The 15,945-nt window shown below is 43.3% G+C and overlaps 2 long non-coding RNA genes across 2 annotated transcripts; both read left to right on the forward strand.

Moving 5' to 3' along the window:
* Nucleotides 1-551: 551 nt before the first annotated feature.
* Nucleotides 552-2,197, forward strand: LOC136951305 (uncharacterized). The gene is made up of 3 exons (XR_010877754.1): nt 552-613; nt 1,266-1,391; nt 1,617-2,197. It is a non-coding gene; the product is annotated as an uncharacterized lncRNA (long non-coding RNA).
* Nucleotides 2,198-13,230: 11,033 nt separating this feature from the next.
* On the forward strand, nt 13,231-14,876 carry LOC136951299 (uncharacterized). The gene is made up of 3 exons (XR_010877753.1): nt 13,231-13,292; nt 13,945-14,070; nt 14,296-14,876. It is a non-coding gene; the product is annotated as an uncharacterized lncRNA (long non-coding RNA).
* Nucleotides 14,877-15,945: the final 1,069 nt, after the last annotated feature.

Raw genomic sequence — 15,945 nt, forward strand, 5'->3', positions numbered from 1 at the left:
CCCATATGGCTAAGAAAAGTGTTACACACACCTACAGCGACGTAAAGTATGTACAATCACATATTTACAAACATACTCTCTCTCACACACACACATACACACACATACAGTCATATTTACAAACTCGCGTGCACACACACAGTGACCACACAACACTCGTTCGCTGAGTCACTCACGCACACACACAGATGCATTCTTCTGTATGCAGACACACACACTCACACATGCACACTCAGTAAACAAAAACTGGGAGTCAGGTGGCTGAGCGGTTAGGGAATCGGGCTAGTAATCAGAAGGTTGTTGGTTCGATTCCCCGGCCGTGCAAAATGATGTTGTTGTCGTGCAAAATGATGTTGCAAGGCACTTCACCTTACTTGCCTCGGGGGAATGTCCCTGTACTTACTGTAAGTTGCTCTGGATAAGAGCGTCTGCTAAATGACTAAATGTAAATGTAAACACATGTACTCTGTCACACACGCTCCCTTACTCACAGCTAGTTTCCTGCTCCTTCCCCCAGATAAACCTGTAACTCAAGATGGAAAAGAAACCCAACAAGAAAGAAGAACTGAACATAGTGAACAATGTTCTGAAGCTCGCAACTAAACTCATGAAAGTAAGTAACCCTCAGCAATCGTCTTGTTAAAAAATTAAGATGTATTCCGTTTGCAGACGGGTTTATCCATGCAATGTACAGAGGGGGATTTGAACCTGCAACCTATGGTTTAGTAGCAGTCACTACCACTGAGCTACTGTATCCCCATCCCCTGTATCACTGGTCTTCATCTTTCACCAGGGACTGACTCATTTGTTACAAAGTTAGTACTGTAACTACTGTAACTGTGTCATTTTCAATTAACTGATGCATGGTAGGTGTAATAGTTAAAGTGCATCCGGAAAGTTTTCAAGGCGCTTCACTTTTTCCACGTTACAGGTGTATTCCAAAATGGATTACATGTATTTTTTTCCTCAAAATTCTACACACAATACCCATAATAATAACGTGAAACAAGCTTTTTTTAAATGTTTGCAAATCTATAAAAAATTCTTTAACATACATTTTTCACTTTGTCAAAAACAAGTCAGAATTCAACTTAAGATCCAAAGAGCTTGTATTTTCTTAAATGTATTTTATGTCTGTGATTCCAATACGTTCCGTGCTTTATCATGTCTGCCCTCTCCCCCTCCATTCCCATCTCCCTCAACCCACCCTCCTAACCCCTCCCCTACCCCAATCCCCGCTCCCCTTACTCCCCTCCTCCCCCCAGGAGTTGGACATCCCCTTCCGGCTGCTGGGTCTGACGGTGAACCCCCTGGTGTACAACATCACCCGGGTGGTCATCCTGTCAGCCCTGTCCGCCGTGGTCAGCGACCTGCTGGGCTTCAATATCAGGGTGAGCTCCTCCCCCTTCCCTCCCCCCCACTGGTCTACAATTAGTGAGCATGTCGAATGTACAACCTCCAATGCAGGAGTTAGTCTAGAACTAGGTTGCGATGCTCCCCAGGAAACAGGCCCTAGCACCTCCCTGTAGAGCGCGTCAACATTCACCATACAGCGTTCTTCGAGAGGGAATCTTTGAGCTGATGTTGCTTCCTCTCTTTCTCGTCCGTTCCCCCAGCTGTGGAAGATCAAGCCTTGATGGGAACGTGCCAAACCAAACCACTGAGTGTTGGACACTGGAAAACTGGACCAGCCCCTGATGCCTGTCCAGACGGGGCCAGCCGACCTTTGACCTTTTGGCCTGTCTGTTCTGAGAGTGTGCGTACCTACTGACCCTCCACCCCTGCTTCTCCGTAGCTTCCCTGGCCCCTCGGAGCACCAGATCTCCATGGACCACCGCTCGCTTCGGCCCCTCTGTGACAAATCCCTTCTCCCTGTCCCTGGATGCTGCTAGCTCTCCCTGGACACTCTGTTAGCTGTCCCTGATGGATGTCCTGGACAACGCTGGCTGTCCCTGTTATCTCTTGTTGGGATGGATGCTACTCGGGTTGCCATGACTACCGTACCTCGGTGTCCCCTTCGTCCCTAGCATGTCACAGCAGCCGCTGGCTGGCCAGACCAGCGCCAAGACGCCTGAACATCACTCTTACCAGTCTTCCTTCTCTGGCTTCTCGTCTGTCAAACTAGTTGCCAATGGGTGCCTTTCCCCCAAAAAATGGGTTGTGTGATTGTTTGGTTAAGACAAATGAATGTGTTCTAGATCCGAAATAGGCGGTGGTGGTGGAAGTCTGCAGTGGCATATTACCGGTAGTGAAAGCAAAACGTCACGGTTATGGCGTGACCATGTGTGACCTTTTAGGCGTCATCGAGGTTACGCGACGGTATGTAGACTAGGTCACTGTGCTCCATGTGCTAAAATGTGAAAGCGATGTCAGCGAAACACTACACGGATTAACAAGATGTTATTAACTGCATTGATGCTTCTTTTTATTTAAGGGGAACCAGAGCGCTTTATTTATTTGCAGTTTCAGCGTTGCAATTACTTGCCGAGTGGTATCTACAGAACTACATTCTTGGGGCGAAATCGATTGCTTTTGTATTGAAGACCAATATTCATCAAAGATACTATGCACAGGCGAGATGATTTTGTACGTGCAACATAATAGGAATGTTTGCCTCAATCTTTTGGAAGATAAATAAATTGTCCTTTTTTTAAGAACAGCTGACTTGTCTGTGTTTAGTTCATGTTTTATTTGCCTCTGCAATAATATCCCAGCAGGCTCTGGGAAGATGTGTAATATACATTTAGAAGCTGTTTATTTAGTGACTTCCACTAAAGATGGAGAAGTGAGTAAACACAAGAGGGATGTTGGATGTTGGGGGCAGTGAGTTTTTCACTCATTAATTACCCAGACTGGGGCATCCCACCATAGTGTAATTTGTCACGCAATAGTTTCATAATAAACCGAAAATATTTGTACCCTTCTGGAAAATGTACATCAACCCTTGAAAAAGGACGGCTTGTCATCTCTGAATAATCTGATGATGATACCTGCACAGTTCTGGGGGTTTCATCAAAGACTGTATTCAACAAGTTTCTATATCCTTGTTTTTTTAAAGTTCAGGGGACACTTTGACTGAGGATTTCCAGAACATACTCTCTGTCAATGTGATATGAAAAACAATGAGAATGGGAACTGATTTTTTTCTTATCTGGCCATTTTCCTCTTTCCAAGAATGAAGCAAAGCACTCAATGTTTTGGTGTCCACACTTTTGCACATATAGTTTAATCTGCCATCTTTCATTGAACAATTGAGTCCTCCATACACACTGTTGTTGCAGGTATTAAACAATCATAGACATCGCTGAGGTACCTAAAAGACACCATCTATTTGGAAAGATTCTATCGGTCTGATCTGAGTTCTTTACTTTGATAGATACCATCCACAAAAAGGCACAGATCAAGTGTTCTGCGTATGTTTTCTTCATGCAGACCACGATGGTATTGGCTGTAGACTCGTCTGTTCTGCTCTGGAGCTGTAGAATGTGAGACCTTGCTAGTCCAAGGAGGACAAAAGGAACTCCACCTGCATTTCTAGGTTCCCAAGGACTTCTCCAGACATAATCTCAGGACAGCCATATAGATGGTGCTCAAAATCAAAGATGGCGTCCATCCATGACTGCATCTGGCTCTGAGAACACATTGAGACATCCAAAACATTTAGTACTGTAAATCTACAAAGACACAGTGAACACTGTCCAGGTAGAGTGTGTGAAGGGGAGAGAAAGAAAGAGTGTGAGACAGAGAGAAAGAGACTGCACCTTGATTCTTAATAAAAAGTTCTCAGATCTCTGGCTCCAGCTCTGTCCTGGTGGTCTGATGGACAGAATGACCCCAAAGAGCAGATGGAGGAATCCATTGGGCCTCTGGAGTAGCAGTAGAGAGACATGAGAGATGAGACACAGTCAACATAACAATAGGACTACAGAATGGTGGGTTGGACCAGCCAATAAGATTACACTATTATGTTTGTGTCTCTTACTGGGGCAGCATGGACTGTCTTGCCCTCCAAAAGGCCGAGCAGGATCATTTCAAAGAACAAATCAAGGAAATTGATTTGGGTGATCTGAAATCAAACAAGTGCATATTTTAAAGAACAGTATGACACAAAATGACAAAAAGATCAAAAACCTACATCATAACCTCATTCATTGCTATGGAATGACTGGAATCTGATCTGCTGTCTGGCTACACCTACTCCTGATTGGCTAATTTCCTCCATCATAGCCTGTCTGTTTCCTGGCTCATTGATGAAGGAGACCAGGCGGTCATAGGCTTGCTGAAAGTCCCTCACATCCTCAAAACAGAAACGTAATAAAACTCACACCTCAAACTTCTTATTGAGTACAAAACACTAAGACTCATTGCCCTCTCTCTTTCTCTCGCGGTATTGTGAATTCTGTAGTTACCTGGTTATTGAGCTGAACCAGTAGACCAAGAACCATCCGCCCAGCATGGCTGATGTAGTTAAGGGACTTGTTGGTGTTGGTCAGATCCTGGAAAATATTGGAGAACCATCGGGACACTGTATCTACATGAAGTAAAATGTAGAGACTCATGACAAATACTGTTTCTCGTTACCTTAAAGGTATTGCGGAGGGCAGCCAGTTTACCCTCAAAATCTGTGGTCCCTTTGTAGGCAAAATAGCTTCTGTATCAAGAAAATGAAATACTCATTGATATCGTGAGATGTACTGAAGAAGCACTTTAGGTTTCATTCTGTACACAGGAGAGTAGCAGGACTATTTTCATCCAGTATTCCTATAGAACTTACTGCATCAGGGGCACCTCCACAATTGGTTCCTCCACAATGTCCTCCTCAATATCCTGCAACACAAAAGCAACATTTGTCTCAATCTCAAGGCACCTTTCACTCAGTGGCCAGTGGAGTCACTGGCAGAGGTACAAGCCCATGTAAATGGAAAGACATTTTACCTGAGGAGTGTCGTCAAAGTGGGGAGAAGGAGCCGGGGGAGGAGGAGAGCCGTGAGGAGAGCGAGGTGGAGGAGGGTCACTGAAGGTGGACTCTGTGTTGGAGCGAGACCAGCTCGCCGTCCGTGTCTCACCTGCTGCCTCGGCGAAGCCCTCGAAAGTGGTCTTCACGTCCACCTCCTGTGGTTAGGAAACACAGAACATCTTTAGACGTTTAGTACACCGTTAAACAGTGACGACTCTCAACCGAACAAGACGTTTCGACAAGGATAGTGTCGTGCACCTGGCCATCCTCAAAGTACAAGAACTCCTTTCTTATGTTGATGCAGTAGGACGTCACGTGACTCATCTCTCTATCGAGTAACTAGGGAGGACAAAGCAGAACTCATCAGTTTATTACTAACTGATATCAAATCTGTGTCAAGCTGTCAACACTGAAGCAGCGTTGATGTCCGCTTGTGAACATTAGGTGTTCGACTGACCTGCACCCCTGTGACCTCCTGTTTGATGGTAGACACAGCCACCAATCCCTGAAAAAGACACACAGGAATACATTCAGTTTCCTCCAGGAACCGTAGGATCAGCCAGATGCTCTGGTTGGTGGCCTGTTCAGTCCTCAGTATTCTCTCACCTCAGGGGTCAGAAAGTCAATGTGGAGCTGTCTCTTCCACCACAGCTGGGTCCGTTGGTCCATGACTACACTGATCTTCTGCTCAACCTCCTCCAGGGTCTGTAAAGAGAGGGTTCCCTTAATATAAATGCAACATGTTGGGGATTGAACTTCAGTCTCCTAATTGCTAAGCCAAACATACCAACAGACCGAAAAGACATCCTTTGTTCCAAGGTTGAGATTAGAGCTTGTAACTCGCAGACAGGGCTGACTCATTAAGTGCGTTTCCACACTACCACGTTACCGTTGTGTGTGTGTGTGTGTGTGTGTGTAGTGGTCAATACAGAATCAGAGAAGTCCACATGACAGAGTTGTCTGAATTACCTGCAGTCGTCCGGTATTGCGCCTGGTGTTTGTGAAAACTGAGCCGTTCCAAGTATCCATGAGGGGTAGGTCCTCCTCAAAGAGTTCCTCCTTGTGGAACCTCTTAGATTTCTCCTCACTCAGGGAAGAGGCGTCCTTCTCCGGCTCAGGCAAGACAGGCTGCACAACAAGAGCCAAACAGTCACCCTAACTTGCAATTTAACACACTGTCCTTTGAAACAATCCTTTCAATCCTGTCTGTTTTGGTTTTCATTGTACTGCCGTGGCATACAAATAAGTGTAGATGCTAATAGTTTGGGCTTCTCATTCCGTTTATTTCGATGTTACTAAGATTACCTGTCCTCTGGAAAGGGTCAAAGCCTCCAAAGTCATTTTCCCAGCTACGGTGAGGTACACTTTGGGAAACTGTTTGGGCCAAACAGGGGCCATGAAGAAAGTCTGTGGCAGGGAAGATATTAAGACAATCAAGTACATCCTCTTGGTTGAGGGTGACTTCATGATTTAAACCAGTTTATTATTTATTTTTAATCTCCAGACAGTAAATAATGGACTAAGAATATGGAATGTGGAGTGAAATAGTTACCAGATTGTCCAGAGATATTAAGATGCTCAGTACCAGCTTCCCAGCATGAGTCAGTTTGAGAACCGGCATGGGTGAAGGAGCCTTCATGGCAGAGAGAAAAGTTAGAGAATCTTAGGACTTGTATGGAAAATCGTTATTTGTGTCGAGTATATTATCAGTGTGTTACGATGACATAACTAGCTATTGCTATTTGCCCATGTTCTTAGTGATACGTCTATGCACCCTCTCAAACCGCTAACCCCAAACAGAGGAGACTTACAGGAAGCCACACTGGCCTGTAAAGGACCAGTGGTCCAGACAGAGGGCTGAACAGAGGGAGCAGCAGCTCCTCCTCAATGACCTGAGGAGGAAGAGGACAGTAGGTGGAGGAGGTTTTTAATGACAGTCCAGCATGAAACAAGCAAACAGTAATCATGTTGTCCCCCCGCCAGTGATGTACTGTAGTTCCACCCTTGGGTCAGTCAGTGACCAGACCGCCCCCTAGTGGATTAAAGTCCACATTACTGTGTGACAACCTGATGCACACATGGAGACCGATCCATACTGTCCTCCCGATTCCATTGTGATGGGGGATAAAGGAATTGGTATGAACAAGCATCCATTAATGGTGAGATACAATCTAGTAGGTTGTGTTGTCTTACAGTGCTGGTTCTTCTGCATTGGCCATTCTCTGAAGAATTAAACCTTGATCTTGGTGAGTGGTCTGGAGTTTGGCCCTGGTCTGAAGATCTTTGCCTCGACTGAAAAGGTCAAAATGTTTAGGCCTTTAGGAGCATTATTTAAATCACACAGGTATAAACTGTAACCAGAGATAGGATGTGATGTAGTAGGTTTTGTTGCTCAACTGTACAGTCTTTGTCCTTTCCTGTGGGGGACTGAGGGCTCTTTCTCCACTGCCCAAAGATCTGTTTCAGAGGCTTTAGTTTACGTTTGTTTGACTTCTTCTTCGTGACTTTCTCTACCTTCATCAGACGGTGTCTACCGCCATCAGCTGAGAGGGAACTTTCTGATAGTTTAAACACAAAAAAGAATGGAATTAGCGATGTATCGTGAATTGTGTTTGTTATCCGGCAACTAGTTGTCCAAGGGCTCCTTAAACACTTACCATAATCTGTATCATCGTTTGTCTTCGCTGAGGAGGCAGACTTTCTTTTCATAGACACACAACAAGTCAGAAGGGAGAATAGGTGAAGAAATCTTGTAAGTGACTCTCCACTAGAGACCCCTGGGTCACTTTGGGCCTGACCCATTAAGCCAATAAATTGTTTTGATCTCAAATGTAAATAATCAAATAACTATTGCTATCTGTAATGAGAAACTAACTCTGCTATTTCATGATCTAACTGAAAACTCTGAAACTTCGAATTAAAGCTCAAGTTGTAGATGACATCATAATTGCAAGGCTCATTGTGACATAATGTCCATCATGTGTGAAAAAAAAATCAAGTTGTTTACAAATTAAACTAGTCCGCTTTCAAGTATTCCAACGTGATATCAAAGGAACATAATAAATTACAGTAACACATTACAGTTTTTCACAATTGTTAACACACGTTTCTCAAAACAATAACGGCTTTCTCAAAACTGCACACACAAAACTGAAAAGCTCACACACAAAATGCTAAACCTGACACTCCTTTGCAAGATGACTCTTTGCCATCAAATCTCTTACCTGTTCACAAAATGCACTACCAAGCATTCACAGCACACAGTAGTGCAAAATTGAAAACACAATTCTAGAAATGGAACACACCATACGAATGACTCTGGGGAATCAGCCATTTCAACTTTTGTAAAATGTCTCAGTGTAGGCCTAATTTTTTCAAACATAAAACAGCACACATATGCGGCAAAAAAAGTTTTATTTCTGAACAGTACAGTACTGTCAACGGGCCTGCTCAACCCATTGCAGCACACAAAGTGATGTTCCCATCACGCTGGCCGGGGACCTCAACAATGGCGCGCTGGCCAATGACATTTCTGCCCCGGTGCCTCCTCTTCACCAGGTTGAATCCAACCTCATCAATGAATATGTATTCATATAGCTCATTAGCTGTGTCATGCTCCTGGATCCGCTGGAACAGACAGCATGATAATAATGCAAGTTATAGTATGGACACAGATGGGTCAATGCAGTGGACTACAGTGAGACACTGTAGAAAAGGAACAATATTGGATTACTGGTACAATACATGCGTGTCAGTGCTGAATGTATGGGACTTACAAGCACAAACTCTTGCCGTAACTCCTTGATGTGGTCTGTGTTTCAGTCGAATAGGACCCTGTACACTTGTTTCATCCGCATGGCATTCCTGGGGCATTCCTTTCCCCCATGTTTCTGAATGTGACATGGTCAGCCAGGATCCACGAACCATTTTCACAATGTCAGTCTCCTGTTCGGCTGTGAAAGTGCATGTTCTTCCTCCACGGTGTGGTTCTCTTTCAGTTCTGCAAAATACAAATACAGTGAGCACACTGTATTCTATTGATATGCAGTATTTCAGTACACAAGGCAAATATAATTCATACCTGTTCTCTATTCTAAAGGTTCTAATGATGGCCAGCCTCCCTCATGCTCAAACCATGGTTGAGCACATGGTCAACCATGGTGGCCCGAATCTCATTGGAGATCACCGTTCTCTTTCTTCTTTCTCCTCCTCCTCCTTCTTCTTCTCCTCTTCCTCCTCCTCCTTCTTGTCATCCTCCTCTTCCTCCTCCTTATCCTCCTCCTTGTCATCCTCTCCCTCCTCTTCCTTGTCCTCTTCCTTGTCCTCTTCCTTGTCCTCTTCCTTTTAATTCTGCAGTCCTGATCGCAAATTGCTCACCAGACCTAAGATTTGAATATTTGTGTGTTGTAGGTTGATGCTTTGAGAGCTTTACTTGAGAAGTGTGTTTAACAACTGAACATTGTGTGTAGTGTTTTGACAACAAGGTGATGTGTAATTGACATCAGTGTGTAAACAAGGAAAGTCAGAGTCTAATGCAGATAAGGGAGTGTGAAGTAGTGCCAAATTGGGTCGAGCAATTGGTACATGAAGTGAAGGTTGTGAAAATTGTGCCAAAGTGTTGCTTTTTGTGTGTTAACAATTGTGAAAAACTGTAATGAGGTGCTTCAACTAGAGTTAAAGCTGGTTAATGAATGGATCTTGGAAAATAAGATGAAGTTGAATGTTTTAAAAACTAAATGCATGGTTATAGGTTCTAAATATTCTCTCCGGACAGATCAGAAATTAAGCCTCTCTTTAAAGGGTGCTACTATGGAGCAGGTCAAAGAAGTCAAACTGTTGGGTGTCATTATTGACGAAACACTGTCATGGTCCACTCAGATTAAAAATTAGAAGGAGTGCTCATCTGCTAACCAACACAACAATTAGACTACTCATACAATCTCTAGTTCTGTCAAATCTGGACTACTGTCCTGTTATCTGGTCTAGTGCATCAAAGCAGGAACTTAATAAACTTCAGCTTGCTCCGAACAGAGCGGCAAGACTAACACTTGACTGCTCAGTCAGGAGTAGTGTGGAGGATATGCATGCCAGGCTGTCATGGGTGAGGGTGGATGAAAGACTGGCATGCAGCCTTATTCTGTTCTTAAATAATGTCTATTTCTCACAGAAACCCGTCAGTTTGTCTCTACAGCTATCACATGTAAATGAGACACAGTTTTAATACTAGACAGGCACTAAGTGGTCACTTTACTCTTCCTCTACCCAGAACCAATGCACTTAAGAAAACGGTAATGTACAGAGCTATTGCATACTGGAATGTGCTCCCCTCATATTTGACTCTAACAAGAAATACATGTGATTTCAAAAGGAAACTTAAGGCAGCAATAATCAGAAATGAAATTAGAGTAGATTAGGTTATTATTTTAGGACAGACAACAATGATGTTTTAAGTCTGTTTTTGTTTGTTATTTTATTTTTACTGTAAATGTTGTTTTCTAAGTTTGTGTTTTTGTTCACCAACATTGATCATGTTGTACTGCATGTTATGATTTATATTGTAATGTTTTCTGCCTGAATCCCAGGAATAATAGTCTCCACTACGGTGTAGACTTATGGGGATCCTTAATAAACATAAACATAAACGGAGGCGTTGCCTCGACATACCAACTGAGGCACTGTATCGACATACCAACTGAGGCTTTGCTCGACGTACCAACTGAGGCGTTTGCCTCGACATACCATGAGGCGTTGCCTCGACAGGCTCACATCCACAGTCCATGCTCTTATGGTTCTTCCCTTTGGCACTTATTTTGGTTGTTCACAATATGTGCTTCATGTGTTGGCTACCCGCAATGTTTTTGGGGCTATCTTGTTGTTATTATCAGTGACCTATGCACTTTGTAAAGCTCTCTCTTGGAAGTCGCTTAAGCGTCTGCTAAATGAATAAATGTAAATGTAAGATGATAGCGTCCTCATGTGATCCACTGACTTGCGGTGATGTCAGTAAGAGGCTAGGCACTGAGTTATGAAAGCCAGATTACCTAATTTACTGTTAGGTAGGGTGACCAGATTTGAGTTTGTGAAAAACTCGAATCTCAAATACAAAACTTGTAGTTTGTGAAAGACCCAGAGAAACACATATCCGACGAGGCAAAATCCCGGACAATTTTGGAATCCCTGCCGGACGCATTTTTTAGGTCTCAAAAAGAGGACATGTCCGGGTAAAAGAGGACGTCTGGTCACACTACTGTTAGGCTAATATGTAAAAAACAGTAAACGCAGTAAACGGTACAAGCAGTAGCCTACAGCCGCTGACTATTAGCACAGCCACATAGCCAATCTTTTATTCCATACCAGTCAGTTTGAAACGATCGAAAAAAATGTGTCCCTTTTGCTGCAGTAGTCCATTTAAGTCTGGCGTAGACCTCCCTCTTGCTGTTAACTCTTTTTTTTGAATAAAATCGATCTTGGAGTAATTCCTCAACTCTGTGATATCGGCACACACCGCTGCTGTCATTTTGACTTGAATTTCGCGGGGATTACGTTTACAATGTAGCTGGTGTAATGACGTCTGCTGCGCAAATGTCCAGTAATATCTCGATTTTAATTGGTCCATGTTTGATACGTAACGTAGGTGATTACTGGCATAACATATTTACGTGCAAAGGCACAGCAGAGTTGTGCTTTTCTACGTACATTTTGAAGAATACAGTATCAGTTTTTCGCTTGTCGTCCGCAGTGAATGGCTGTTTATTCTACAATTTTTGTTGTATAAAGATTATGCAACTGCTACATTTGTCATCGTAACATCTAAACAATTGGAATAACACACATATTGCATATATAAATCACAAGACTAAACAGTAAAAATATAAATACAAGTTTATTAAATAAAATGATTTAATAAACATTTTTACGTTTGGCAGTGCCTACCTTGCCTACCCAGACTGCACGACACTGATGTGATGCTTTAGGTATTGGCTGTTTTAGCGTTTCCACCAAACAACAGTGCCACCCTCAGGCTGACAGTAATATTTCAGTGAAGCTGACCTGGCTATGGAGCATTCATAAAATATGTATAACATTTTTTAATTTTAAGTATTTTAATTTGAATGTATCTTGTCACACTGTGAGTGAAACAGTTAGTGAAGCATGTAAAAAATATTTTGTAAACATTTATATTGTATTTTTGTTACTATGATTTATGGCATGTTTCAAGTGCACCTACGGAACGAGCTCCAACATAAGCCTGTGCTCTGGTATTTTCATTTGGGTAACACGTGTGGGACTGAACTGTGAGCACTCTGCAAGGACTCAAAGGATAGTGTAATGTTCTCTTCTGTGCATGGTTTGAACAAAACAAGAATGTTTAATATTCTGATATTAATGTGATGTGATTGGTAGTACCATAAGTGATTTTTGAGTGAAAGGTGCATTTACAAATTTGGTAGTGAAGTAGGCCTACCTTTAAGAGGACTGATATTTATATTCATTGTATTTCAATTATTTCCTTTTGTCATCATTCATGTGTTTCTAGAGAAATGTCATAGGTGATTTAAACTGATCGTAAAGTTTCTCTAGTGGAGGCTTGAAAATAATAGTACCGGTAACTGGATATTGCCATATTTACACTTCATTGGTAAGCGTTTATATATTTCAGCCAGCTCACAATTCAGCTGCTGGGAACCCAGGTTCTAGTTTATCTTTATATTGATTAAATGTCCCATATGGCTAAGAAAAGTGTTACACACACCTACAGCGACGTAAAGTATGTACAATCACATATTTACAAACATACTCTCTCTCACACACACACATACACACACATACAGTCATATTTACAAACTCGCGTGCACACACACAGTGACTACACAACACTCGTTCGCTGAGTCACTCACGCACACACACAGATGCATTCTTCTGTATGCAGACACACACACTCACACATGCACACTCAGTAAACAAAAACTGGGAGTCAGGTGGCTGAGCGGTTAGGGAATCGGGCTAGTAATCAGAAGGTTGTTGGTTCGATTCCCCGGCCGTGCAAAATGATGTTGTTGTCGTGCAAAATGATGTTGCAAGGCACTTCACCTTACTTGCCTCGGGGGAATGTCCCTGTACTTACTGTAAGTTGCTCTGGATAAGAGCGTCTGCTAAATGACTAAATGTAAATGTAAACACATGTACTCTGTCACACACGCTCCCTTACTCACAGCTAGTTTCCTGCTCCTTCCCCCAGATAAACCTGTAACTCAAGATGGAAAAGAAACCCAACAAGAAAGAAGAACTGAACATAGTGAACAATGTTCTGAAGCTCGCAACTAAACTCATGAAAGTAAGTAACCCTCAGCAATCGTCTTGTTAAAAAATTAAGATGTATTCCGTTTGCAGACGGGTTTATCCATGCAATGTACAGAGGGGGATTTGAACCTGCAACCTATGGTTTAGTAGCAGTCACTACCACTGAGCTACTGTATCCCCATCCCCTGTATCACTGGTCTTCATCTTTCACCAGGGACTGACTCATTTGTTACAAAGTTAGTACTGTAACTACTGTAACTGTGTCATTTTCAATTAACTGATGCATGGTAGGTGTAATAGTTAAAGTGCATCCGGAAAGTTTTCAAGGCGCTTCACTTTTTCCACGTTACAGGTGTATTCCAAAATGGATTACATGTATTTTTTTCCTCAAAATTCTACACACAATACCCATAATAATAACGTGAAACAAGCTTTTTTTAAATGTTTGCAAATCTATAAAAAATTCTTTAACATACATTTTTCACTTTGTCAAAAACAAGTCAGAATTCAACTTAAGATCCAAAGAGCTTGTATTTTCTTAAATGTATTTTATGTCTGTGATTCCAATACGTTCCGTGCTTTATCATGTCTGCCCTCTCCCCCTCCATTCCCATCTCCCTCAACCCACCCTCCTAACCCCTCCCCTACCCCAATCCCCGCTCCCCTTACTCCCCTCCTCCCCCCAGGAGTTGGACATCCCCTTCCGGCTGCTGGGTCTGACGGTGAACCCCCTGGTGTACAACATCACCCGGGTGGTCATCCTGTCAGCCCTGTCCGCCGTGGTCAGCGACCTGCTGGGCTTCAATATCAGGGTGAGCTCCTCCCCCTTCCCTCCCCCCCACTGGTCTACAATTAGTGAGCATGTCGAATGTACAACCTCCAATGCAGGAGTTAGTCTAGAACTAGGTTGCGATGCTCCCCAGGAAACAGGCCCTAGCACCTCCCTGTAGAGCGCGTCAACATTCACCATACAGCGTTCTTCGAGAGGGAATCTTTGAGCTGATGTTGCTTCCTCTCTTTCTCGTCCGTTCCCCCAGCTGTGGAAGATCAAGCCTTGATGGGAACGTGCCAAACCAAACCACTGAGTGTTGGACACTGGAAAACTGGACCAGCCCCTGATGCCTGTCCAGACGGGGCCAGCCGACCTTTGACCTTTTGGCCTGTCTGTTCTGAGAGTGTGCGTACCTACTGACCCTCCACCCCTGCTTCTCCGTAGCTTCCCTGGCCCCTCGGAGCACCAGATCTCCATGGACCACCGCTCGCTTCGGCCCCTCTGTGACAAATCCCTTCTCCCTGTCCCTGGATGCTGCTAGCTCTCCCTGGACACTCTGTTAGCTGTCCCTGATGGATGTCCTGGACAACGCTGGCTGTCCCTGTTATCTCTTGTTGGGATGGATGCTACTCGGGTTGCCATGACTACCGTACCTCGGTGTCCCCTTCGTCCCTAGCATGTCACAGCAGCCGCTGGCTGGCCAGACCAGCGCCAAGACGCCTGAACATCACTCTTACCAGTCTTCCTTCTCTGGCTTCTCGTCTGTCAAACTAGTTGCCAATGGGTGCCTTTCCCCCAAAAAATGGGTTGTGTGATTGTTTGGTTAAGACAAATGAATGTGTTCTAGATCCGAAATAGGCGGTGGTGGTGGAAGTCTGCAGTGGCATATTACCGGTAGTGAAAGCAAAACGTCACGGTTATGGCGTGACCATGTGTGACCTTTTAGGCGTCATCGAGGTTACGCGACGGTATGTAGACTAGGTCACTGTGCTCCATGTGCTAAAATGTGAAAGCGATGTCAGCGAAACACTACACGGATTAACAAGATGTTATTAACTGCATTGATGCTTCTTTTTATTTAAGGGGAACCAGAGCGCTTTATTTATTTGCAGTTTCAGCGTTGCAATTACTTGCCGAGTGGTATCTACAGAACTACATTCTTGGGGCGAAATCGATTGCTTTTGTATTGAAGACCAATATTCATCAAAGATACTATGCACAGGCGAGATGATTTTGTACGTGCAACATAATAGGAATGTTTGCCTCAATCTTTTGGAAGATAAATAAATTGTCCTTTTTTTAAGAACAGCTGACTTGTCTGTGTTTAGTTCATGTTTTATTTGCCTCTGCAATAATATCCCAGCAGGCTCTGGGAAGATGTGTAATATACATTTAGAAGCTGTTTATTTAGTGACTTCCACTAAAGATGGAGAAGTGAGTAAACACAAGAGGGATGTTGGATGTTGGGGGCAGTGAGTTTTTCACTCATTAATTACCCAGACTGGGGCATCCCACCATAGTGTAATTTGTCACGCAATAGTTTCATAATAAACCGAAAATATTTGTACCCTTCTGGAAAATGTACATCAACCCTTGAAAAAGGACGGCTTGTCATCTCTGAATAATCTGATGATGATACCTGCACAGTTCTGGGGGTTTCATCAAAGACTGTATTCAACAAGTTTCTATATCCTTGTTTTTTTAAAGTTCAGGGGACACTTTGACTGAGGATTTCCAGAACATACTCTCTGTCAATGTGATATGAAAAACAATGAGAATGGGAACTGATTTTTTTCTTATCTGGCCATTTTCCTCTTTCCAAGAATGAAGCAAAGCACTCAATGTTTTGGTGTCCACACTTTTGCACATATAGTTTAATCTGCCATCTTTCATTGAACAATTGAGTCCTCCATAC

This window comes from Osmerus mordax, chromosome 1 (assembly GCF_038355195.1).
Source record: "Osmerus mordax isolate fOsmMor3 chromosome 1, fOsmMor3.pri, whole genome shotgun sequence".
NCBI classification, from domain to species: Eukaryota; Metazoa; Chordata; class Actinopteri; order Osmeriformes; family Osmeridae; genus Osmerus; species Osmerus mordax.